At 40.0% G+C, this 25,263-nt stretch overlaps 1 protein-coding gene across 6 annotated transcripts in view; it reads left to right on the top strand.

Moving 5' to 3' along the window:
• Positions 1-25,263, top strand: part of Zhx3 (zinc fingers and homeoboxes 3) — a 129,908-nt gene that overhangs the window by 12,819 nt on the left and 91,826 nt on the right. For 2 of the 6 annotated variants that reach the window (XM_059261840.1, XM_059261836.1), the window contains exon 1: positions 1,725-1,887. The exons of 1 other annotated variant lie outside the window; for it this stretch is intronic. The gene's annotated coding sequence lies outside the window, so the exon portion shown is untranslated. Of the gene's footprint in view, positions 1-1,724; positions 1,893-25,263 lie in introns of those variants that run through there. 3 more of the 6 variants (XM_059261839.1, XM_059261835.1, XM_059261838.1) reach the window with 2 other exon arrangements.

The raw sequence follows: 25,263 nt of genomic DNA, 5'->3' as shown, positions 1-25,263 counted from the left end.
AACCGAGAGAAGTGAGTTAAGTCTGTATTAGTGAGAACCAAGAAAATCCTACCTGGATGACTAGACAACTGAAGCCACAGACGAAGTGGCTGGAGGTGAACCCCTGGGCATGGATAGAGGAAGATCTTTGTAGATGACCTCCCCTATGGCTGCTTTAGTTAGAGGAGAGGAAGTAAGAAATGAGGAACACTTCTAGGTAGAAGAAGCGGCCTGAGCAAGGCTCTGGAGGTGAAAACCTGCTTAGAGTGTTCCAGGTTTGGAAAGAGCAGGTTGGTAAAATCAGGTAGGAGGGAGAGCTGATGAGAGGATGGGAGGGAAGCAGAACCTAGATCATCCAAGAATTTCCAGGCTTGATGTGGAGTTGAGATTTTACTTCAAGGGCAGCAGGAAGCCATTATACATTTTGAGTGATGAGTAAGATGATCTCAATTTATATTTTGAAAAGACCATCCCATCTAGCTGATGAAGGAGGAACAGGTGGAGAGGAGGCCAGAATATAAATTCAATGTAGTAAATAGGTAAAAAGAATGCAAAGCCCAGTCTGGACCTCAGAGAAGAGGTGCTGGCTAGAGAATAAAATGTGATCCTGTTTCCTGTTAGCTCAGTCTGTTCTAAGCCAAGCTTCCTGTGGGTAGCCTTATCCATGGCCTCTACTTCCTTACCTCCTGTGGTTCAGCCCTCTGTTCTCTAGCTCTGTAACTCCCTGAAATGTCTCCGGCAAAGGCCTCCCAGGGTCCTTTGTGGTTCTTAAGTTCAGGACATTCACTGTAGCAATTCCAGCCTGAGTTGCTTTCCCTTTTAATGCTTTTTTTTTTTTTTTTTTTTTTTTTTTTTTTTTTTTTGGTTTTTTAGAGACAGGGTTTCTTTGTGTATCTTTGCGCCTTTCCTGGAACTTGCTTTGTAGACCAGGCTGGCCTCGAACTCACAGAGATCCACCTGCCTCTGCCTCCCGAGTGCTGGGATTAAAGGCGTGTGCCACCACCACCTGGCCCCTTTAATGCTTTTATTCTTGGGCTCTCAGGCCTGTGGCCTTTCAGGTCCTAAGTTCTCAGACCAGTCCTGATATGATGGCATTCTTGAGGCTTCTAGCCTCGAATTTTCTTGATTTCCTATGTTCCTCTGCTGAAAATGAAACTTCTCTTCTTCATCAGTCCTTGCCAGCCCTGTCTCAGGTGCCCCCTCCTCTGAGGGCTTTCCCTGACCCCTCTGGCTGTGTTAGGCTCCACTCCCCATTTTTCATTTCTCTTGAGTAATAAACTGGACACTTACAGTAGCACTTAGCTCCTGGTTTTCTTGTCTGCCCTGGTAATAGTGCACGAAGGATAGGATTACAACAAAATATTTCATGATCTAGGACAAAGATTGCTTTTCTTCATTTCAGATGAAAGCTATACTTTATTTTGAAGGTGTCTGACCTTTAATAGAGCATTCATTTCTCACTGAGTCTGAAGGCTGGAGTTTGGGTATATCTTCTGTGAACAGAAGAAATTAGTTTAATTTGAAATAATCATAAATTGTCTTCATATTCTGAAAGGAACAAAATGACTTAAAAAATCTGAATTGTTTCAGAGGAACTTGTAAAGACTTGTGTTCCTCACTGGTATCTCTGCTCTCCTGCTTACTCTCCAGAACTTGTATGTGTCTTGTATTTTGTGATTTCACAGTTCTGGCTTTGACGTTACAATTGCCTCCATGGTGATGGGCATTAATGTTCTGTGTTGAATTGTGATAGCTGTGGAAAGTGGCAAACACACTGGATGAAAGATGAGCTTCTTCCTTTATGTTCTTGCCTCCTGCTAACCAGCTCATGGTGGAGAGAGAAAAAGAAGAGATGAGCAGAGATGGTGCTGTGTCAGTTAGTGCACAAGCCCAGCATTTGGAAGTTCAGTAAGGTTTGGTTGGTTAATGTCACTGAACACTCATGTCTTTCTGTTCTTTTGAATCCTCTTTTTCTGTCTTTTAGTTTTGAAGCCACTCTACCTTTTTGGGGGGGGGGGAGTAGAACAAAGAAAATACAATGTTGAATCTTTCTTCCTACTGGCAACAAATTTTAGAATATATATATTAATATATACATTAATATTTAGTTTTCTAAACAGAATAAAAAGCAATATTGCCTTTGTTTAAATTCTTAGCATCATTACTCAAAATAATGCAACAGATTGTACTTGTGCTTTTTAAATGTAGTGTTGGCCTGGATTTTTTTTCTATTTGCAGGGCTGCTCAAATAACTCTCAAATGGAGTAAAACTCCCTCTGCAACACAGCAGAGTAACTCATAGCATTTCTGCTCTCTCAAGTGTTTGTAGTTATCCTGGTTAGAAATGCTGGCACATGTGAGCCATGCTATATTTATTATCACTTATATTTCTTTCTGATGTCTCAACTAGACATTAGGATTGTAGACACTCAAGAAGTGACCATAGATTTCCAGTATGCCCATTGATGATATGCTGAGAACTCCCCTCATGTAGGGACCTTCTTTGTTAGCTCAAGAACATTCTTCCTTAAAGGAAACTAGCCTCTGTCTTGGGAACTTTGATTCACCCACTTTGCATAGCTAGTCTTTCGACCATATACAACCCTTTAGATTACTTAAAGCTACCATCTTCCCTTTTATCCCTGTCTTCTTCTCCACACTCTGAATCCCTATTCTCTTCAGATGTAACCCTCCCTTGTACTCTACACACTGTGATCATAATAGTTTGTCCCAAAATTTTAATGGATTTTTCCGCTCTCTGAATCACTTGCTGGTTTATTATTGTCTGAAACCTACCCTCATGGAACTCCTGTCAATATTGATTTCCATGTTTACTTAGGGAATTTTTTAAATTGCATTTATTTTGTGCTTATGTGTGTGTGAATGTGTACATGTTATGGTACATATGCAGAGGTCTGGGAATAATTTGGAGGAGTTGATCATCTTCTTTCTGCATGTGGGTTCTGGAGATATAACTCAAGTCATCAGGCTTGGTGATAAGTATATTTATCTGCTCAGCCATCTTGTAGGCCAGGAATATTTCTATCTCAGGAGTTTTTTTAATAATTTGATTTAATATTCCATATCAGCCACGGATGCCCCTGTCCTCCCTCCTCCCGCCCTCCCCTCAGCCCACCCCCCATTCCCATCTCCTCCAGGGCAAGGACTCCCCTGGGGATTCAGCTCAACCTGGTAGATTCAGTCCAGGCAGGTCCAGTCCCCTCCTCCCAGGCTGCGCAAAGTGTCCCTGCATAGGCCCCAGGTTCCAAACAGCCAGCTCATGCACTAAGGACAGGTCCCAGTCCCACTGCCTGGGTGCCTCCCAAACAGTTCAAGCTAATCAACTGTCTCACTTATCCTGAAGGCCTGATCCAGTTGGGGGACTCCTCAGCTATTGGTTCATAGTTCATGTGTTTCCATTAGTTTGGCTATTTGTCCCTGTGCTTTTTCCAGTCTTAGTCTCAACAATTCTTGCTCATACAATCCCTCCTCTTTCTCGCCGATTGGACTCCCAGAGCTCCACCTGGGGCCTGGCCGTGGATCTCTGCATCTGCTTCCCTCAGTCATTGGATGAGATTTCTAGCATGACAGTTAGGGTGTTTGGCCATCCTATCACCAGAGTAGGTCAGTTCGGGCTTTCTCTCAACCATTGCCAGCAGTCTGTTGTGGAGGTATCTTTATGGATTTCTGGGGACCTTTCTAGAACTTTGCTTCTTTCTATTCCATAGGGTCTTCATTTATCATGGTCTCTTTTTCCTTGCTCTCCCTCTCTGTTCTTGATCCAGCTGGGGTCTCCCGCTCCCCTAAGCTCTCTTTCCCTCGACCCTTGCCCTTCATTACCCCCTCCCCATGTCCAGTTTGCTCATGTAGATCTCATCCATTTCTCTGTCATTGGGTGATCCCTGTGTCTTTCTTAGGGTGCTGTTTTCTAGGTAGCCTCCCTGGAGTTGTGAGTAGGAGTCTAGTCATCCTTTGTTTTACATCTAGTATCCTCCTATGAGTGAGTACATACCATGTTTGTCTTTCTGAGTCTGGGTTACCTCACTCAGGATGATTTTTTTCTAGATCCATCCATTTGCCTGCAAACCTCATGATGTCATTGTTTTTCTCTGCTGAGTAGTACTCCATTGTGTATATGTACCACATTTTATTTATCCGTTCTTCAGTTGAAGGGCATCTAGGTTGTTTCCAGGTTCTGGCTATTACAAACAATGCTGCTATGAACATAGCTGAGCATGTGCCCTTGTGGTATGATTGAGCATTCCTTGGGTATATGCCCAAGAGTGGTATAGCTGGGTCTTGGGGGAGATTGATTCCCAATTTTCTAAGAAAGCGCCATATTGATTTCCAAAGTGGCTGTACAAGCTTGCATTCCCACCAGCAGTGGAGGAGAGTTCCCCTTGCTCCACATCCTCTCCAGCATAAGCTGTCTTCAGTGTTTTTGATCTTAGCCATTCTGACGGGTGTAAGGTGGTATTTCAGAGTCATTTTGATTTGCATTTCCCTGATGATTAGGGATGTTGAGCAATTCCTTAAATGTCTTTCAGCCATTTGAGCTTCCTCTGTTGAGAATTCTCTGTTTAGTTCTATAGCCCATTTCTTAACTGGGCTGTTGGGCATTTTGATGTCTAATTTCTTGAGTTCTTTATATATTCTGGATATCAGCCCTCTGTCAGATGTGGGGTTGGTGAAGATCTTTTCCCATTCTGCAGGCTGTTGCTTTGTCTTGCTGACCGTGTCCTTTCCTCTACAAAAGCTTCTCAGTTTCAAGAAGTGCCATTTATTAATTGTTTCTCTCAGTGTCTGTGCTACTGGTGTTATATTTATGATCTCCTATGCCAATGCGTTCAAGACTAGTTCCTACTTTCTCTTCTGTCAGGTTAAGAGTAACTGGATTTATGTTGAGGTCTTTATCCACTTGGACTTAAGTTTTGTGCACGGTGACAGATATGGATCTATTTCTAGCCTTCTACATGTTGACATCCAGTTATGCCAGCACCATTTGTTGAAGATGCTTTCTTTTTTCCATTATGCACTTTTGGCTTCTTTGTCAAAAATTATATGTTCATAGGTGTGCGGATTAATGTCAGGGTCTTCAATTCAATTCCATTGGTCCACATGTTGGTTTTGTTTGTTTTTTTTTTTTTTTTTTGAGACAGGGTTTCTCTGTGTAGCTTTGCGCCTTTCCTGGAACTCACTTGGTAGTCCAGGCTGGCCTCGAACTCACAGAGACCACCTGGCTCTGCCTCCCGAGTGCTGGGATTAAAGGCGTGCGCCACCACCGCCCGGCCATATTGGTTTTTTATGCCAGTACCAAGCTGTTTTTTATTACTGTAGCTCTATAGTAGAGTTTGAGGTCAGGGATCATGATGCCTCCAGAGGTTATTTTATTGTACAAGATTCTTTTGGCTATCCTGGGTTTTTTGTTTTTCCATATGAAGTTGAGTATTATTCTTTCCATGTCTGTGAAGAATTGTGTTGGTATTTTGATGGGGATTGCATTGAATCTGTAGATTGCTTTTGGTAAGATTGCCATTTTTACTATGTTAATCCTGCCTATCCACGAGCATGGGAGATCTTTCCATTTTCTGACATCTTCTTCAATTTCTTTTTTCAGGGATTTAAAGTTCTTGTCATACAGGTCCTTCACTTGCTTAGTTAGAGTTACCCCAAGGTATTTTATATCATTTGTGGCTATTGTAAAGGGTGATGTATCTCTGATTTCCTTCTCAGCCTGTTTATCAATTGTGTATAGGAGGGCTACTGATTTTTTTGAGTTGATCTTGTATCCTGCTATGTTGCTGAAGGTGTTTATAAGCTGTATCAGTTCCTTGGTTGAATTTTTGGGGTCACTCATGTATACTATCACTATCTCAGGAGTTTTAACTAGTAAGTTTCCTGTTGTGTTTTGTTATATTTGGTAATATTGTAATATACTTACCTCTAAAAGAAAGCAAATGTTTTAAAATTGGGGGGTGATGGGAAAATCCCAATAAGGCTATAGAATTTGATTTCCTGCTAGAGTTCATTTACACATGTCACTTGAATCTGATGACAAGAACCAGTTTGTTACAGATATTGTTAGTACCATGCAGCAGCCCTGTGTTAATAATAATACCATTCAGGTATAATGTTACTGACCCCATTTTAGTAAGTAAAAAAATAGAGGCTTAGAAAGGTTGAGATTGCTCCATGGTTTATAGGCAACAAGCTGTCAGGTTGACTCCCCACTACTTTGTTCACACCTTTCTTTGTACAACTTCTTTTTTTTGTGCTCCATACAGTGTTTAGCTTTCTGATCTTCTTCATTGGAATGCTATTTTTTTTTCAGAATATTGGCAAATTCTTGTCAACTTACCAGGCCATTTAGAGGAACAGCATGCATATGGTGGGTGCTGACAGATAGAGTTGAGGCCCTTGGTGTACTGTGTCTCTAGACTCAATAACAAAAGGTCAAATCTCTCTTTCTCAGTACTGAGTGACTAGAGTCACTCTAGGCTTTATAAGCCCAATTAAACCAATCAAAGTCTGATGCATCATAGAGGCCTAGAGCCAAACTAGTGGAAGTGTTTCTTCCCCTTGACATCAAATAGAATGCTGTGCATAGGATTTTATTGGAATCTTGGAAAAGAAAAGTTGGCATTCTCAACTCAGGATAATTCCAGGAGAGGTAACTTAAAGAGGTGTAGGTTGTCTGTAGAGGAAAACATAGGGATATTATAGTAACTTCAGGTTTTGGTAACGGAGGAGCTGTTACTACCCCACCTGAAAAGAAATGAGGGATGAAAGTGCCTATAAGAAGCCAGAAGAGATTTTTATTTAGAGGACGGTTCTTTGAGAGGCTCCTGTACTTTTTGGATGAGGAGTGCAACCACACCAAATACAATGAATTCCTCTAGACTTATCCCTTTCCTCATCCCTTATTTCCTTCTCTTGGCCTTTTTCTGAGACTTAGCATTAGCAATCAATTGGGGTCCAAGGATTTCCAAGGCCTAGCCTGAGTAGATTAGAGAGCAGGATAGAGGAAGACACGTGGATAACATGAGGCGTAAGAACTCATGAAGTTTTACATTGGGGGAATACATATATGCTTTAGGTAGAAAGTGGGATAAAAGATGAACATTTCTTGAGCATCACCATGTACTAGGGACTTTCTTATGACTTTATCTTTTAGGGTAAGTATGTTATTTTCTTGTTACAAATGTGGAGAATTTGAACCCAGATACCTTGGTCCTGAGTCTCAGCCAGTCCTTGTGAATCTGGTGATGATGGCTGGTGTTTACCACATCCCAGAAAGCTCTATTTCAAGGCATTGCCAGGGGACAGGGAACTGTAATAGAGCTGCTGTGTACTTTTCGCCTTCAAGTCTGTTAACTGTGGGCAAGGAAAAAGAAGAGGAAAAAAACTCAGCTTGGCATGAATGATGTTAAGCAAGATCAAATAAGGTGAAAAGCAAAATAGAATCCAGAAATTTAGTTTTGCTTTTACTCAGAGTTCATGGGCAGTTGCTGAACAAAGTCCTTTTTACTTCCCACAAATGCTCGAGCTCCCCTCCTCCTCCTCCTCCTCCTCCTCCTCCTCCTCCTCCTCCTCCTCCTCCTCTTCTAACAACATGAATGCCATTATTTTTAGTTTTTACTTGCTTGTAAACTTAGAACTTTAAAATATTTAATTAATTAAAATGTTTTTATGTGTATGAATGTTTTTCCTGAATGCATGTCTGTGCACCACATTCATATAGTGCTCAAGGAGGCCAGAAGAGGGCATCAGATCCTCTGGAACTGGAGTTACAGATGGTTGTTGCTGCCATGTGGGTGCTGGAGATAGAACCTGGGTCCTCTGGAAGAGCAGTCAGTGCTCTTAATTGCCAAACAGTCTTCCAGCCCATCTAAAGAGCTTTTTTAAAGGACAAAGACCCAATCAACCATGAAGATCAGTTATGTCATTGTTGCTACTTTATTTCTTATTAATGTAAAAATTATTATACTGCATAATGAGTTATTCTTATTTTGTTTCTTGAAATTTTTCATTATAAAAGTATGTATTGAAAGTTAACAGTGGGGCTGGAAAGATGTCTAAGTGGTTAGGAGCACTTGCTGCTCTTGCAGAGGATTCAGGTTTGAATCCCAGCACCCACATGGTAGCTAACAACAGTCTGTAACACTAGTTCCGGAGCACCTTCTGATCTCCACAGGCACTGTACAAATACAGGCCACAGATATACATGCAGGCAAAACATTATACACATAAAGTAAATGTAAATAAATCTTAAAAAAAAAAGAAAAGCAACAGTTACATGGAAATTCTTAGTAAGGTGCTGGGGAGATGGCTTAAGAGAGTAAGAGTGCTTGGTGGCAAGCATGAAGACCTGAGTTAAAATTCCTATCACTCTCATTAAAAAATAAAAAATAATTTTTAAGATTTATATGTATATATTTGCCTGTATGTATGATTGTGCATACCCCTGGTGTCCTTGAAGGTCAGAAGAGGGAGTCACATACCCTGGATCTGGAGTTGTAGATGGTTGTGAGCTACTATGTGAGTGTTGGAACAGAACTTGGGTCCTCTGCAAGAGCATCAAATGGTCAGCCACTGAAACATCTCTCCAGATCCCCCAAAAGAAATTTTTGATAAAAAGAAAATACCCTAATACACTTGAAAATAACTTTAATTTTTTCCCTTTTTCCTGCTTTTTTTCTCATGTGTAATTTTTACATGGCTAAAATTTTACAACTTTGTATTTTTTAGTTATCTCTCTAAACACTTCCCATGTTGCTATGAAACCTGCAAAATTATTTATAATGGTTTATAGTTTACCCTAACCTTTTTTTTTTACTTGTTAGACTTTTAAAATTATTCATAATCTTCTCCTGAGAGGACTGGTTGTTTTGTTGAACATAATGCCTTTCTCTAGAGGCATCTAATTCTACCGTCCCTCTCTGAGGTGGGAAGAGATCTTCATTTCCTTAGGAGAACTTCACGAGTAGGATGAGTGACTCCGAAGCTGTCAAGGAACACGATATGCAGTAGTTGTAGAAAGGGTAGCTAGGAGAAGCAAGACTAGCTAAGTCAGTAAGCAGAATGGTTGCTTAAAATATTAACGTGGAGTTTTATTAAGTCTTAAGTTTTAAAAATGATTGCTAAAGGGAAATTTAACATCATTAACATTTACATATGAAATCTAGATGACAATCTGAGATATAGTTAAGTTAAAAACATCATTCTGGGCTAAATTAAATGTGACAGTTCTTAATCAATCTTATATTAAAGTAATGATATTGTTTCCAGTTATCTATGCCCCTTGAGTATTAACCTTGTCCTGCTAGTCCCCTGCACTGTGCTTTGGGATGTGTTTTTTTCTACCCTTAGCCATTCCTCACTCACAGTCTTGGGGAGCAGAGTCACTTTTGTCTGTAAAAGCTATAACCCAGAAAGAAGGGTCTTCTTTGAATGTCTTTTGAGTGGCTTGAATTTTCTTCCAGAATAACAGTCAAATTTCTTTCACTAAACAGAAACCTTCAAAAAAATCAGAGTAGTTTGGTTTTGAATCTCTGTATCCTTATTCTGGGCATAATGCCCAGCACATAGCAGATGCTCAAAAACACATTTGCAGAATGAAACGTCTTGAGACAGCCCTGAAATGTGTGAATAGTACTACAGTCTCCACATAGCTCTTCTGCAGCTTAATGTCTTCTAAGTCAGTTATTCCTCATAGTAGACTCTCTTGATCCTCATTGCCTATAGCCATTGTTGGCTATTAATTACTATAACATATATACCCAGATTTCCCAGAATGGTGTAATTTACAGTAATACATTCAAGTATGCATTGTTATTTTAGTTTGTTGAGAAATCCCTGGCTGCTTATGTCTTTGTATATAAGCTACTGTCAAACCTGGTATTTTACAAAATACTGTGTACATTGCCTCCTTCTACTTTAGTGTCACTTGGGGCTTGATGAGCTCTTCATTCAGTATCCTCATCCTTAAGGAAGTTCCAAGGAGGGACCTTGTGGAAACCTCCCTCCAAACTGGCAATTATCCCCAATTCCATGCTTTTCAGAATTTAGTTACAATGCAGGTTCTGATTCATTAGGTCTGAGTACAGCCTGAGATTACACCTCTGTAACAAATTCTCTCTAAGGTTTAGCTGACACTGTGGGGTCTCCTGGATTTTACTCTGTGTAGCAAGGTGGAGTTTTGGGGCAAAACTACTCCTGAGTGCAAATCTATCAGTGTTTGGATGGCTGAGCAGTTCCTATCCAAACCCTCAGAAGATTCTTTCTAATGCTCACTAGATAAAGAAAACAAGATGAATGCTGTTTCACTAGCTTTTAAGAGCTGCCCACGTTCTGTTCAAGTTCATTTGGATTCTTTCTTCCAGCATAACAGCTCTCATATCCTACATATTCAGTATCTTTTTGAGTTGCTTTTCATTTAGACATTTGATAAAGCATTGATGTATACTGTTTGGGGGTTTTGTTTGTTTTGAGTTTTGGGAATATTTTCATATACCAGGTTACCAAAAAGACTAAATACATTGTTTATGTGGTACTGAGAATTGAATCCAGGACCTTGAACATGCTAGGTAAGCACTCTACCACTGAGGTATATCACTAGCCTAAACAGGTAGTTTTAAAATATTTGGCTATATATAAAGTATGCTGTTACTGATAAAATTTCTTTTTAAGAAATGTTAATGCCATTCAGGTTTTTTTTTTACTTTATTGGAATTTGTAAAAAATGGATTCGTTGTTGAAATAACATTCCTGAATTGAAAAGATACTCATGCAGATGGCAGCTTTTGAGATTAGCCAAGTGAATTCTTTAGAACACAGGGTATGAGGTCAGAAGCATTGATGTCCCCCCCCTTTTTTCCAATTTTTAACTCTTTTAGCTTGAGTGAAAAGTGCTTTTCTTTGCTCTTTGTATAAGGCAAATAACAGTGTATTTAATACTGTGTGTGTGTGTGTGTGTGTGTGTGTGTGTGTGTGTGTGTGTGTGTGTGTGTGTTTGGGGATAGAACAGAGAACCTTGTGCATTTTAAGCCATAACTATGCTATTGAGTTATATCCCCAACTCTACCAACAATTTTTTATTATTTCAAAGAGTAATTACTATGCCAAGATGTAGACCTATTTATTACATCTACTTATTTTGTGCAGTTCATTGTGATTTGATTAATAGATTTTCTAATTGCTTTAGAGAATTTTTGTGAGGTAGTTATCAGTTTTTCAAACTTAAACTTAGAGGATGTTGATACAGAAGCCAGGAGGGAGGCCTCCAGGTGAAGAATGTGCTAGAGGAGACTGGAGAAGGGAAAGAGAGGTAATATTTATTGAGAATCTGTAGCCATTTTTTTTTCTACATGTTCACTTAGACTTCCTACCATGGAGACTTGATAATTGGAGAAATATTGGCTTTGCTAGTGTAGCTAAGTGGATAAGAGCAATAGCCTGGCTTAAAATCCCTGCCCTGCACTATGTATAGGTGGCTATGTAATCTAAGGTAGAGAGTCTTTCACCTTTCTCTTTCTCTCTCTTCATCCAACTTAGATAACATAGCATTTGCTTTATAGATTATTGATTTCAGAAATGGTACCTGGCATGCAATCAGAATTTAGCAAAGCAAACTAATTCTCATTTATTACTTCTTTGTAGGTATATAGGTTTGTTTTGATCTTTATAGATACAGAAGTTTGCTTTGGTGTTTGAAATTGAGTCTTATTATCTTACTGAGTGTGATCTCAGACTCTTGGACCAGAACTACAGGTATATACCACCATGTCCAGCTATAAAGTTAGTGGAGTTTTAGGATCTTTTAATAACATTTAAAGTGATTATAGATTATTACTATTATTATTTTGGTTTTTTGAGACAGGGTTTCTCTGTGTAACGGTTCTGGCTGTCCTGGAACTCACTTTGTAGACTAGGTTGGCCTCGAACTCACAGAGATCTTCTTGCTTCGGCCTCTCAAGTGCTGGGATAAAAGGCATTCATCACCACTGCCCAGCATGATTAAGCATATTTTTAAAGACCATAACAGAACTTTGTTAAACATTCCTTTCCAATGGCCCACTTTGAAAACCTCTTATTTAACTCAGGTTGGCCCAGTGTTGCTCAAAAATCTTTGGGCTCACTATTAGTTTTTAATCTGTAATTATCTTTTTGTTACAGTTGCAACTAGAATGGAGGTAAATTCCTACATAAGTAAATTATTTATCTTTTTATTCAGATTTTTAAATTACTACTACTTTTTTGTCAGCATACTGGTAGGCACTTGAAATGTAGTGAACAAGTAAGATAGGGTCATTTCTCTGTGGAATTTGCACCTGAAGTGCAAAAGGCTTTCATGAGCTCATTGAATTATTTAAGAAATATGACAGTCTTAACTAACATTGATTAAACTGTTGAAAGGAAAAAGGCAAATTTTAGAACATTTGGTAGACATATCTAAACTCCATATTGGTACAGCATAATCATATCCTTGGCATGCTACCCAGGGAAGACAGAGACCTCCTTTGTGGACAAAATGGGAGACACCATTCTCTATTCAGTGCCATGATATAACCAGCTCCTTAGAGATTTGAAGTGAAACAAAGAGTGTCTTTACTTCCTCCCAATTGGACTGACAGTGAGTTTGGAGCCATTCATCCATGCACTTGACATTGGATAACACAACTGGAATTAGATTATCATTCAACAGTGATGTAGTGATGGTTGAAAATGGTTATATGATCGGGAATATTTTCTACAATACATTAGTTAACCTGTCTAAAAGTGCTCTTGAGTTTTTCTAAGGGTTTAAATAATTGCAAAATATGTACCCAAAATAAGCAATATGGCAGAGCCCTGAAATTCAAAGGAACTTTACAAATATTTAGAATAGCTACATTTCTAGTACCAAAATGCTCTTGACTTACTTTCTAACATTTCTAATGATGGAGAATATCTAGGCATAGACTAAGGAGGGTATGGGGAGATAATATAAAGGTGGAACTGGTAGGGGACTGGAGACATAGTTCATTGGTTAAGAGTGAGCATTGCTCTTACAGAAGACCTGAATTTGGTTCCCAGCATCCACAATGGGCAGCTCACAACCACCTGTAACTGCAGCTCCAGAACATTTGTCTTAGTTGTCGTTCTATTGCTGTGAAGAGACACAATGACCACAGCAACTCTTATAAAGAAAAACATTTAATTTAGGGCTTGCTTACAGTTCAGAGATTTAGTCCATTGTTGTCATGGCAAGAAGCATGTCGGCATGCAGGCAGACATGGTGCTAGAGAAGTAGCTGAGAATTCTACATCTGGATCTGAAGGCAACCAGAAGAGAGAGTGACACTGAGCCTGGCTTCAGCATCTGAAACCTCAAAGTTTGCCCCCAGTGACACACTTCCTCCAAGAAGGCCACATACTTCAACAAGTCCATACCTCCTAATAGTGCCACTCCCTATGAGTCGATGGGGGCCATTTTCATTCAAACCACCACAATATTGGACATCCTCTTTTGTATACTTCACAGTTTTATTTAAACATACACTCCCCACATACACATAATTTTTTTAAAGATTTATTTATTATGTATACAGTGTTTGCCTGCATGTATGCCTGCAGGCCAGAAGAGGGCACCAGATCTCATTATAGATGGTTGTGAGCCACCATGTGGTTGCTAGGAATTGAACTCAGGACCTTGGGAAGAGCAGCAAGTGCTCTTAACCACTGAGCCATCTCTCCAGCCCCATAATTTAAAAAATATATCTTTAACACAAAACAATAACAACAACAACAACAAAAAGGCCAGGCAGTGGTGTCGCATGCCTTTAGTCCCAGCACTTGGGAGGCAGAAGCAGGTGGATCTCTGTGAGTTTGGTAACAAGATAGCCAAGGCTACACAAAGAAACCCTGTCTCGGGGTAGGGGTAGGGACCAACAGCAACAAAATAGGACTGGTAGTACCTATGGCAAATTGTACCTATGTCAGTGTAGTTTTTCCAGATACTGCTCTAGCCTGCAAAGACTAGTTTTTTTTGTAGGCTAATTTCTGCCTATAAACCTCTATGTGTTGTCCTTCCAGCAAATTTTGGCAATCTTAAGGGTTTTTTTTTTTGTCTTGTAAAATTGTAATTAGCATATAGTTTAAACTGTATACTTGCTTAGAAAAAAAATTAACAACTATTGTGGGCCAATCACTTTTGTAGATTGAAGGGATGTTGGCACTGAGTAAAAGTCACCATCATCATGAAGATTTCAGGTCCATGAATAAGAGGCTCTAAAATTAGACTCAAATGAAAATTTTAAAAAATGTGTTTGCTTTGCTCTACATTTGAATTTAAATGTTGTTGCTAGGCTTAGTTATTCACAAGCACCCATCTACCTGGTTGTCTCATGACTTCATGTTGGCTTCCCCTGGGAGGCATGATCCAAGGAAGAGGGAAAGAAAACACCCAAGATGGAAGCCAGAGCTTCTCTATAACCTGGTTTTGGAAGTGACATTCCATCACATCTGCTCTATTTGTTAGAAGTGAGTCAGTAAGTCTGGCCCACATTGCAGCAGAGAAGGTTACATAAGGGCATGAATACCAGGAGGCAGAGATCATTAGGGACCATCTCAAAGTCTGCCTAACACAGAGTGAGACATAAGGAAATTTAACATGTCACTTCTGTGAAGAAAAGAACTGACTGAGAGTATCTAAGCCATTATTCAGGCTGCACTGTTATTGGATAGCAAGCTAACTATCATTTGAGAGTGTAGGTGACATAGGTTTTCCAGACAAATACCGAGGAATTTAGCATGTAGTGATCATTATTAAACCCCTAAAGTAGCCGGACAAATGAATGCAAAAGGAAGGAATGGGATGCAAGAAGCCATTTTACAACCGGTTACATTAACAACAGCTGTCTCTCTAAATCAATTACAAGTGGCTAATTTGGGGTAATGGAAATTATTGGGTTTTTTTTTTGTTTTTATTTTTGCATTTTTAATTTAAAAGACTGCAAAAATACAAAAAGTACATTGTAAACAGTGACTATTATTCTGGTGCCATTGTAAATTTTTCTTACCTGTGTCAATGTAAGGACTCTATTAGCTAATACTTACAACTTGTACCAATAGTTAACACTGATGAGCTTTTACTCTGTGGTAGGTAGACTGCTATGCATTTATAAGTATTCTCTTTCCTAGTCCTCAGTAACTCTCTGAGATAGGCACTACTGCTGTCTCTGTTTTACAAATGAAAATGCTCACATTATAAAAGCTCCCTAATTTTCTGGTGGTGGTACTGCCATAGAGAAGTGCAGGCAGGTGACACTAGCTAGTGGGCAGCACAGCCAGAGCAAGAGGAGAACAGGCTTTACCCTGGAGCTCATGCTTCCAACTGCAACACTATTTCTGTCTTCTTTGATTTCTTTGTTTTGAGAGAATTATTGAAGTGCTAAATTAACCCAGGAATCCCTGGAAAATAATTTGACTATGGTTTCTTACTAAATTTAGTATCATCTTGTTAGTGGGTGAGTTCCTGTCTTTTACTATTTAAACAAGAAAACCAAGGCCCAGGCACATGGGCCGACTTTTCTGTGCAGCAACCTTTTAGATGCTGGTAACAGCAACATTCAAGAGTCAGGTAATGTTAGCATCATTTCTTTAAAATCTGAGTGTTAGCTTCAAAAAAGATCAAGGTTTTATTACAGTAGCTTAGAAAAATTAATTTTGTCCAGACTTGCTCATTCTGTAAGCTGGGATTCATAACTAGTCGATTTTATTTATTTATTTTCCTTTTGTTGTTGTTTTGAGACAGGGTATTGCTATATAGCCCTGGTTGTCCTGAAAATCACTGTGTATACCAGGCTGGCTTGTAACTCTCAGATCTATGCTGGCCTCACCTTCGAATGCTGAGACTAAAGATACACACACCATGCTTGACTATTTTTAAGTACTTTAAAATTTTAACTACAATTTCTGAAGGAACTATATTTTTAACTTTCATAAGAAAATACAAAGTACTTCTAGATACCATTAGGGAAAACTATATTATGCATATGTTTCAATAATATTTAATTATATATAATCATGCAAAAAGTGGGACATCTAAAAGACATTGCATGATTGAATTAGTTCTTACATTTTTCTGTACATATACACAGTTTATATAAAGATAACTGATGATGTCATCTTTCATATGTGAATGTCTTATAGTTCCCTATATCACAATTTTATAATTCAAAAATGAATAAATATTTTTAAACAAATTGGTAAGTTTTTATCTTACAAGAAACTAAAAATGGAACAGTTCTGGACAGATTGAGTTAAAATTTTCTCATTCACATAAACATGTGTCCCGGTGCTGTTTTTCAAAGAAAATTTTAATTGTGGAATTGAAGGAAAAAAAAAAGCATGGTCACTTGACTCAACTCATTTGGTAAGAAGTGTGGGCTACAATCAGTTAAAAAGTACTTCTAGAAGTTTCTTCTTCCTTATTTGGGGAGCACAGTGAACTTTATTGGTAGTATGTGCAAGAATGGAGCTCCCTAAGTCCTTCCTCTTCTTCTGGGGATCTGAGATAGAGATTGTGAGGGGAAATGTTCTGTGTGTTGGCAGCTGAGTTGGGGCAGGGATTTCCTAGTATTTCTCTCTCTCTTATTCTCTTTCTTGTTGGATTTTCTTTGGGACCTCCAGCTCCCCAATAATGACATGGAGATTTCTTATTAATTATGAAAGCTTGGCCTTAGCTTAGGTTTGTTCCCAACTAGCTCTTAAGACTTAAATTAACCCTTTATATTAATCTACATTCTGCCATGGCTAGTTACTTCTCCATATTGTACGTCCAACTTCCTCAGTGTCTCACTGGCATCTTATGCATGTATAGATTCATCCCCAAGTTCCCTCTCTAACCACAAGTCCCACATATTCTTTCCTGCCTAGCTAGCTATTGGCTGTTCAGCTCTTCATTAAACCAGTCAGTTATCTTAGGCAGAAAAGGGAAAACAGTGACACATCTTTATACAGTGTGATAAAATATCCTGCAACAAGGGGTACAGAGCTGGTGGCACAGAGGCAGTGCTGACAATCTGGTATGAGTTGTTATACTTCTGGTGATTCACACCTATCACAAACAAGAGCGTATCAGCAGAAGAGGCAGAGATGATGACCCTTTAAGTGGGCCCCCAACTACTTGATGATAGTGAAGACACTGGTAGGGTTGGTTCCACGACGCAGTCAGCCATTTGATGTTGGTGAGATCTCTCTTCTGGAAGATGGAGATGGCCTTTTCATTGACGACAAGTTTCCTGTTCTCAGCCTTGACTATGCTGTGGAAATTGCCATGTGTGGAATCATACTGGAACTTCAAGACCATGTAATTGAGGTCAATAAATGGGTCACTGATGCCAACAATATCCATTTTGCCAGAGTTGATGGCAGCCCAAGAGACCTGCTGCTCAGTATGGCCAAATTTATTTACTCTGACCTTTACCATCATGTCTCATGGATGAGGCTGGCACTGAGTGAGAAGAAATGGCTGTTCCTGGGAGAGAAAGGATCAGAGAGCATTTTTCTTTTCTTTGACACAAGGCCTCATGTAGCCTAGTCTGTTCTCACCTGGTGTGCAGTGCTGAGGGTCAAACTCAGGGCTTCATGCATGCTGGGAAAGTTACATCCCTAGCCCCATTTGTGGAAGTTTCTTGGCCCATGGGTCACTAGAGTGTAATAATGCCCAGAATATAATTCACTTCACCCATTCTCTAAGGGAAAAGGAGTCCAACATGCTGGATGCCCTTTATATAGCTAAGAAGGTTTATAATGAAAATATTATTAATGACATCTCAGGGGGCATATTTTTGCAATGTTTTAAAACATTTGGCACAGCAAAATTTGGAGGTAAAGGGGAAGGTGAAATAGGACTAGCTTTTATCCCTCACCCTTTTTCTATCTACATTGGATAGTAATGAAGTGGTTGTGGGAAGAAAAGGTGTAACCAGTGTTTATTGATATAAGAATCTTCCATGGAAAAGGGCAGTAGACAGGACCTTTGGCTTCAAGTAATGTATAGTTGGTGTGAATGTGAAAAGTAAGAGGAAATTACAGGTTAGCATTCCAATTCCACCAGACTGGTGAAAACAGGACAACCAAACTAGTATGTGGAGGAGGAGGAGCAGAGGCAATTAGGGGATGTTTGGAGAAAGAAGTGCCTGAGCTGAAAGCATAAAGGACTAGTAAGAGTGAACCACACCAAGGGAGAAGTGAGAGTGTATCTAGAGGAAGCAGTGTGACAAGAACTCAGGGGGAAAACATGTGGTAGGACCCTGAGGAATCTGGCAAGAACTTGCTATGCAGGTTGGGGGTGGGTAGGTGGAGCTAGAGCTTGGTGGTAATTAAATTGGTGGACTATGAGGCTGGGAAGGGTGGGGAGGAGCCTGGTTCAGCATTCATAGATTTGATGCTGAAGTTTTGAGGAAGGGAGCCTGAACACTATGTAGCAAGGAAACAACTGACCAGATTTCCATCAGAAAAGATCAAGCCTGCACACACCCTCAATCAGGAATCTGAGGTAGAAAGATTTCTAGTTTCAGCCCCTCCTGGGCTGCATGGTCAGTTTGAGGCAAAAACCCCAAAAACTGGAAGAGAAGATGGAGGGGAAAAGGGAAGAAAAAAATCCAGAGCAGTCTAGAGAGTGGAATGCAGAGAGCTTGGAGACCGGAACCTTGGTGAGAAGGGCTGTTGTAGCTGGAGTTTTCCTGCCTGGCCACGGTCAGGACAAATCTCTCTCACCCGCCAGCCCCACAGCCGCTCAGACCCGACCCAGTAAACACAGAGACTTATATTGCTTACAAACTGTATGGCCGTGGCAGGCTTCTTGTTATCTAGTTCTTATATCTTAAATTAACCCATTTCTATTCATCTATAAGTTGCCACGTGGCTCGTGGCTTACCTGTACCTTACATCTGGCTTTTCATGGCAGCGGCTGGCAGCATCTCTCTGCCTCAGCCTTCCATTTCCCAGAATTCTCTTCTCTGCTTTTCCCGTCTATACTTCCTGCCTGGCTACTGGCCAATCAGCATTTTATTTATACAGAGTGATATCCACGGCACTTCCCCTTTTCTTTTTTTTTAAAAGGAAGGTTTTAACTTTCATATAATAAAATTACATATAACAAAACAATTATCCAGCAAGAATTACAGTTACAATATTAAAGAAGATATCATATCGATCTTATGTTTGTGAGTCTAAGGTTTTATATCTAACTTATCTTTTATCATAACTGAGGAAATTATAACTCTAGTCTTCAACTACATCAGAGCCCCAGAAAGATATACTATTACCTGAGAAACGGGAGAAGGATGCAAGCAACTTTGGGGAGTCTTGTAGGGTAGACAGAGACAGCTGGCAGCCTGGATAGTCATCTAATGTTCCTTTGTAAAGTTGGGGCATCTGTCTTCAGCCCACAGGCCTAGAGTCTCTCAGTCATTTCTCTCTGTGTCCTGTAGAATGTCTGGCAGTTTCCTCTGTGAAGCAGGAACCTAAAGGACCATTTCACCAAGCGAAGTTCAGTGGTCACCTTTCTATGAGTCCTGTATGTCCAGTCAATCAAGCAGTCCAGGCAAGAACAGTTTCTTGCCCAAATGGCTATTTATGCCAAGAAGATAAACTCCATATAGAGTGTATTCGATGCCCATCCTCCTCTCTGAAGTAAATTGGTGCTGCCAGGAGCAGACATGTCTCATTGTCCAGAATGTTTAAAATTTTAAAACATTTTAAATGCCATATTCTGTATGTCTTTGAAGTGTTTGAAGATTACTTAACTAATTGAATTATATCTATGTATACCTAGAAAACAACATGACTATAAGTTTGACTATCATAGAAGACTAATTATTTGTATTTCTTAATTATCCATTACAATCTAAATGAGTTATATAAACATAATACCTCAAACGAGAGTAGAAATATACACACAGTATAACAAAAATAACTTTAAATTTGTATCAATAAACAAATCCATAGCAATATAAAACATTTTAAACAAGTTGCTCTTTAAAAGTAGATTCAATAATCTACCCTTTCATCCTATCACATCTATATCAGGCTGTTTCTTTGAACAGATGTAACTGAATAGCCAGCATATTAAAGAAAATCTCAGGAAGGGGAATTAATAGGTATTGAATACTGGTGGAAGTTGGAGATAGTGGAAAAACATAGGTTTCGTTATTGCTTGTACATTGAGGTGAGCAATGGAAGAGATGGATCAGTTCTGAAGGAGAGGATGATTCTTTTGGGACAAGTTTGGGACAAGCAGCGCTTTGGAGGAAATGGGTTATCCAAGAGCTGATGTGCAGTGTGCAGCTAGCAGGCCTGTGGTGAGAGGAAGCTGGCTTTGGAAATTGCTGGCATGTAAGGTAAGACCTGAAGCACCTGGAACAGCATAGATAAACACAGAACAGTTGGTGGCTTGAGCAGAGGAGAGTCTAGTACAGCATGTTGCTTGGTGCCTTATAAATACCAAATGCAGTGCGTAAATTAATTTATTTAATCAAAAGCTGTATTTTTTTTTTTTTTTTGGTTTTTCGAGACAGGGTTTCTCTGTGTAGCTTTGCGCCTTTCCTGGAACTCACTTGGTAGCCCAGGCTGGCCTCGAACTCACAGAGATCCACCTGGCTCTGCCTCCCGAGTGCTAGGATTAAAGGCGTACGCCACCACCGCCCGGCCAAAAGCTGTATTTTTAAAAGTCATTGTGCAATAAGCATTTTATACTTTGTAGTTGAAACATGATATACAATATTTATTGCTATAGGGAGACTAAATTGTATTACATTTTCTTTTAAGTTATGCATATAATTCACAGACATATACTTAACATATCCAAAAATATGTATTGTGTAGAGAGTAAGAAGCTGTCCACTTTTACTTTTCTCCTAGCCCTTTGTCCTCTGAAGACCTTTAAGATGATTTTCTATTTACTATTGTTAAGAGAAGCTGAATAGGCTGTAATTTAGAAATTGGAGGTTGTGATTCTTCATGCTTGCCTTTGGCTCATAGATATGTTTTGTTGGTGTTCATTGACTAGTCTTCCTGGAAGAGGTACTTACCTTTGCCCTTTGTAGTGAACAGTCTTGATGTTACAGGATATCCAGCTTCATAGTAGAGAGCTGAAATCCTGCATTATGAACTCTGGGGATCTCTACAGAATTGGACAGATGCAGAGCAGAGATGTATCATTTCCATGACATAGAAAACCACTGCTGTGTCAATGTATGTAGACACACAACTGCACAACCCACGTGGGACATCTAGGAGTTGTGATGTGTCTTCGGAGGTGCATTCACATTTTAGTATCCTCACACCAATTTCTAGCTGTTAAGAGTAATCTTTAGGAAATATTAGTGAAAAGTAGCCATGTGTCATTGCCAATCTTATTAAATACCTCTACTATCCCTGCTTTACTATATGTAATGGACTTAGGGTTCTAGGGTGTATCTGATATATGAACCTCCTTAGAGGTATTAAAAGCCTTGTATACATCTGGGGCATTACTCCTAGTGTTAAATGTGCATAAAAATATGTGTTGAGGAGGATTGCTACTTGATAGGAAGGGTGAGATGAAACATAGGATTGCCTTTGATATTTGCAGAATCTAGAAAAATTAGTCCTGAGCAAAAATACTGCGAATTTTCTGGGCATTTCTTTGATGTCTTCAGAACTGTCCTGTTATCTTCTCCATTTTGGTAGAACAATACTGTCCTGGATTTAGTAATTAAAGATACAAAGTTGAGATCTATCCTTAAACACTGTTCCTTATGTGCAGCCCACCAGAAGCCTGCTGATGCCTCCTGCTTCCAGCACACAGAGAACCCTCTCCATTGCCAGCAGCCTGCTGTGGCACTAATGCAGACTTCTGCAACAGCCATCTGCTTTCTCTTTCTGCACATATTCTGGCCTCCATTATCATTCATTTGGCACTTCAGCCAGGGTGGTCTTTTTGGAAACCTAAGTCAACTGTGTTAAATGTCTTCTTCCCTTCTCTCTTACTTGAACCCAAATCCCTGTCCTCTTTATTCCCATCTCTTGTAGCCCAGGCTGGCTTTGAACTCATTATGAGGCCAAGAATAACCTTGAATTTCTGATACTCCTGCATCAATTCCCAAGTGCTAGGATTACAGGCATGCATTATCATGTTCAGTTTTATGTGGTCCTGGGGATCAAATCTAGGACTTTGTGCATGCTAAGCAAGCACTGTACCAACTGAGCATACAGCCCTCACTTTTTAATCTACTGTTTTTCTTAGTTTGTTAGCTTGGTTTCTATTAATATTTATAAATCAGGATCCAGAAAAGCAACTTTCTTTTCTTTTGTGGGGGGAGATCAGTGAACTTTATTGATAATATTCAAGAGAGTTGTGCTCCCTAAGTCCCTCCCCTCTTCTGGGGGTCAGAAATGGAAACTGTGAGGGGAGATGCTCAGTGTTGGGGGCTGACTTGGGACAGGGACTCCTCAGTAGCCAAGAGCCTTTCTCTTCCTCCTGTGTTCTTGTTGGGGTAGATGGTTAATGACTTCTTACTCTTTGGAGGCCATGTATACCATGAGGTCCACCACTCTGTTTCTATAACCATAGTCATTGTCATATCAGGAAATGAGCTTTACAAAGTGGTCATTGAGAGCCATGCTAGCCCCATCATCAAAGGCAGAAGGGTGGATGTCACTATTAAAGTTACAGGAAACAACCTCGTCCTCAGTGTAGCCAAGTATGCCCTTAGTGGGCCCTGCAATCCCTGCCTCACTACCTTCTTGATGTCATCATACTTGGCAGCTTTCTCAGGTAACGTGTCAGATCCATAAGAGACACATTGGGGGTAGGAACATGGAAGCCCATGCCAGTGAGCTTCCTGTTCAGCCCTGGGATGACCTTGTCCACAACCTTGGCAGCACCAGTGGATGCAAGGATGATATTCTGGGCAGCCCCATGGCTACCATGCTACAGCTTCTCAGAGGAGCCATTCACAGTCTTCTAGGTGGCAGTGATGGCATAGACTGTGGCCATGAGTCCTTCCACAATGCCAAAGTTGTCAATGGATGACCTTGGCCAAGGGGGCTAAGCAGTTGGTGGTATAGAAAGCATTGCTGACAATCTTGAGTGAGTTGTTACACTTCTCATGGTTCACACCCATCTCAAACATGGGAGCATAAGCATAAGAGACAGAGATGATGAGCTTTTCGGCCCCACCTTTTAATAGGACCCCTGCTTTCCCCATGGTGGTGAAGACACCAGTAGACTCCACAACATACTTGGCACCAGTATCAACAAATGTGATTTTGGTGGGCTTTCACTCCTGGAAGATGATGATGGCCTTCCCGTTGATGACAAGTTTCCTTTTCTCATCCTTGACTCTGCCATGGAATTTGCCATGGTAGAGTCATACTGGAACTTGTAGACCATGTAGTTGAGGTCAATGAAAAGAGCCACTGATGGTAACAATATCCACTGTGCCAGAGCTGAAAGAAGCCCTGGTAACTAGGTGCCCAATATGGCTAAATGTGTTCACTCTGACCTTTACCACAGTGTCTCAGGGACTAGGCTGGCACTGCATGAGAAGATACAGGTGTCTATGGAATGGGGAGGAACAGAGTCAGATAAACAATTTCAAACTAGGAAAATACTGAATTTCCTGGTGAGTTTTAAAATATACACACCTGGGCCCACTCCTGCCAGTACTACTCAGTTGAATTGTGGGGTCTAGATGATTGCTGTTTTTAAGAAGCTCCCAGATGACTCTGCTTGTGTGATCAGAGTGGTAACTGAATTGGGTTCTCTCAACTCAAGTGGCAATTACCATTCTTTCAGAAGTAAATTCAAGCTACAGGTGCCCTTGTCCTAATAAGCACTCTGTTCAAAGCCAGTTGCCTTCTGGGTGTGTGTGTGCCTTGTCATTGTTTTGCTTTTTTTTTTCACTTTGTAGTCTTAGCGCCTATGTGGGTGGTCTCCACAGCTAATACTCTCCTTCAATATAGAGAGCTGTTCTAATAGCTCAGTTCTTATGAGAACATTAGAGGATACAACTGTTCCCCAGACCTTTAATTATTCTCTTGGCAATCCTTGTCTCCTTTCTACTCCCACATCAGCTTCTACTATCTGAATTTAGGTTTGCTTCCCCCAGGGTTCTATGGATAAACACACAGTCTTAGGAGTCCTTTCTTTTTGCTTGATTCAGATAGAGGCTTTTTTCCTACATAATCTTGATTGCTTTTTAAATTTTTTATGCCTTCAGTCATCACTCTGTTCTGATAACATTTTCCTATTATACTGTGCCACTCTATCATCCCTTTATATTTTATAATATATATTCTTATAATAACTAGTATTTTACATGGGGCATTTGAAGAGATGGAAGAGGGGCCTGGAGAGATAGTTCAGTTGATAGAGTTCTTGCTGTGCAGCACGAGTTTAGACTCCTATTAACCATGTAGAAAGTTTGGGGCTGGCATGTGTCTGTAATCCCATCTGGTATGTCATGGGTACAGAGACAGGGGGATATCATGGCCAGCCAGTTAAACTGAAAAGCAGTAAGTCCCAGGTTCAGAGATAGGCCCTGTCTCAAAAAATAAGGTGGGGAGTGATAGAAGACACCAGATGTCCACCTCTGGCCTCATACATGCATTTTTTTTGGGTAGAAACACCTGCATACACATGTGCACATGCTGAACCAGAAATTCCTAACACTTTTTTATTATCCTAAAAAGTGCCCAAGAAATTTGGCATACTAGCCACAGAAGAGGAGCAATGGTTGTTTTAACTAAATGGAAAAACAACTTCATTCTGTTAATGAAAAATGAATGAGATGTTAATGAAAAAAATTTTCTTGTATCAAGTTAGCAAAGTGTGTTTGTGTGTATGAGTGTGGATATTATGGTAGGGAGTGTATGGGGGTGGAGAGTGTGTGAAATACAGAGAACAGGACATTGCATGCAGGCAAGAGTGTAGAAGACATTCTCATATACTTGTGGAATGAAAAGTGGCACAATGTAGCTTGGCAAGATGGGTCTTAAAATATTTGTAAAAATGCTTTGATCTAAGAATTCAAATTCTTGAGGCCTATCCTAATGAAATAATCATGGATGAAGACAGTAATTTACATGCAAAAATGATACAAGGTAGAGTAAAACCAAAGCCAAACATGTTTAGCTGTTTGGTAGTCAGGGTTCTCTAGAGTAACAGAACTTATAAAGTGAATCTCTCTCTCTCTCTCTCTCTCTCTCTCTCTCTCTCTCTCTCTCTCTCTCTCTTTCTCTCCATACACACACA

Source organism: Peromyscus eremicus, chromosome 4 (genome assembly GCF_949786415.1).
Source record: "Peromyscus eremicus chromosome 4, PerEre_H2_v1, whole genome shotgun sequence".
In the NCBI taxonomy this organism is placed as follows: domain Eukaryota; kingdom Metazoa; phylum Chordata; class Mammalia; order Rodentia; family Cricetidae; genus Peromyscus; species Peromyscus eremicus.
This window is presented reverse-complemented; position numbering and strand designations above follow the sequence as displayed.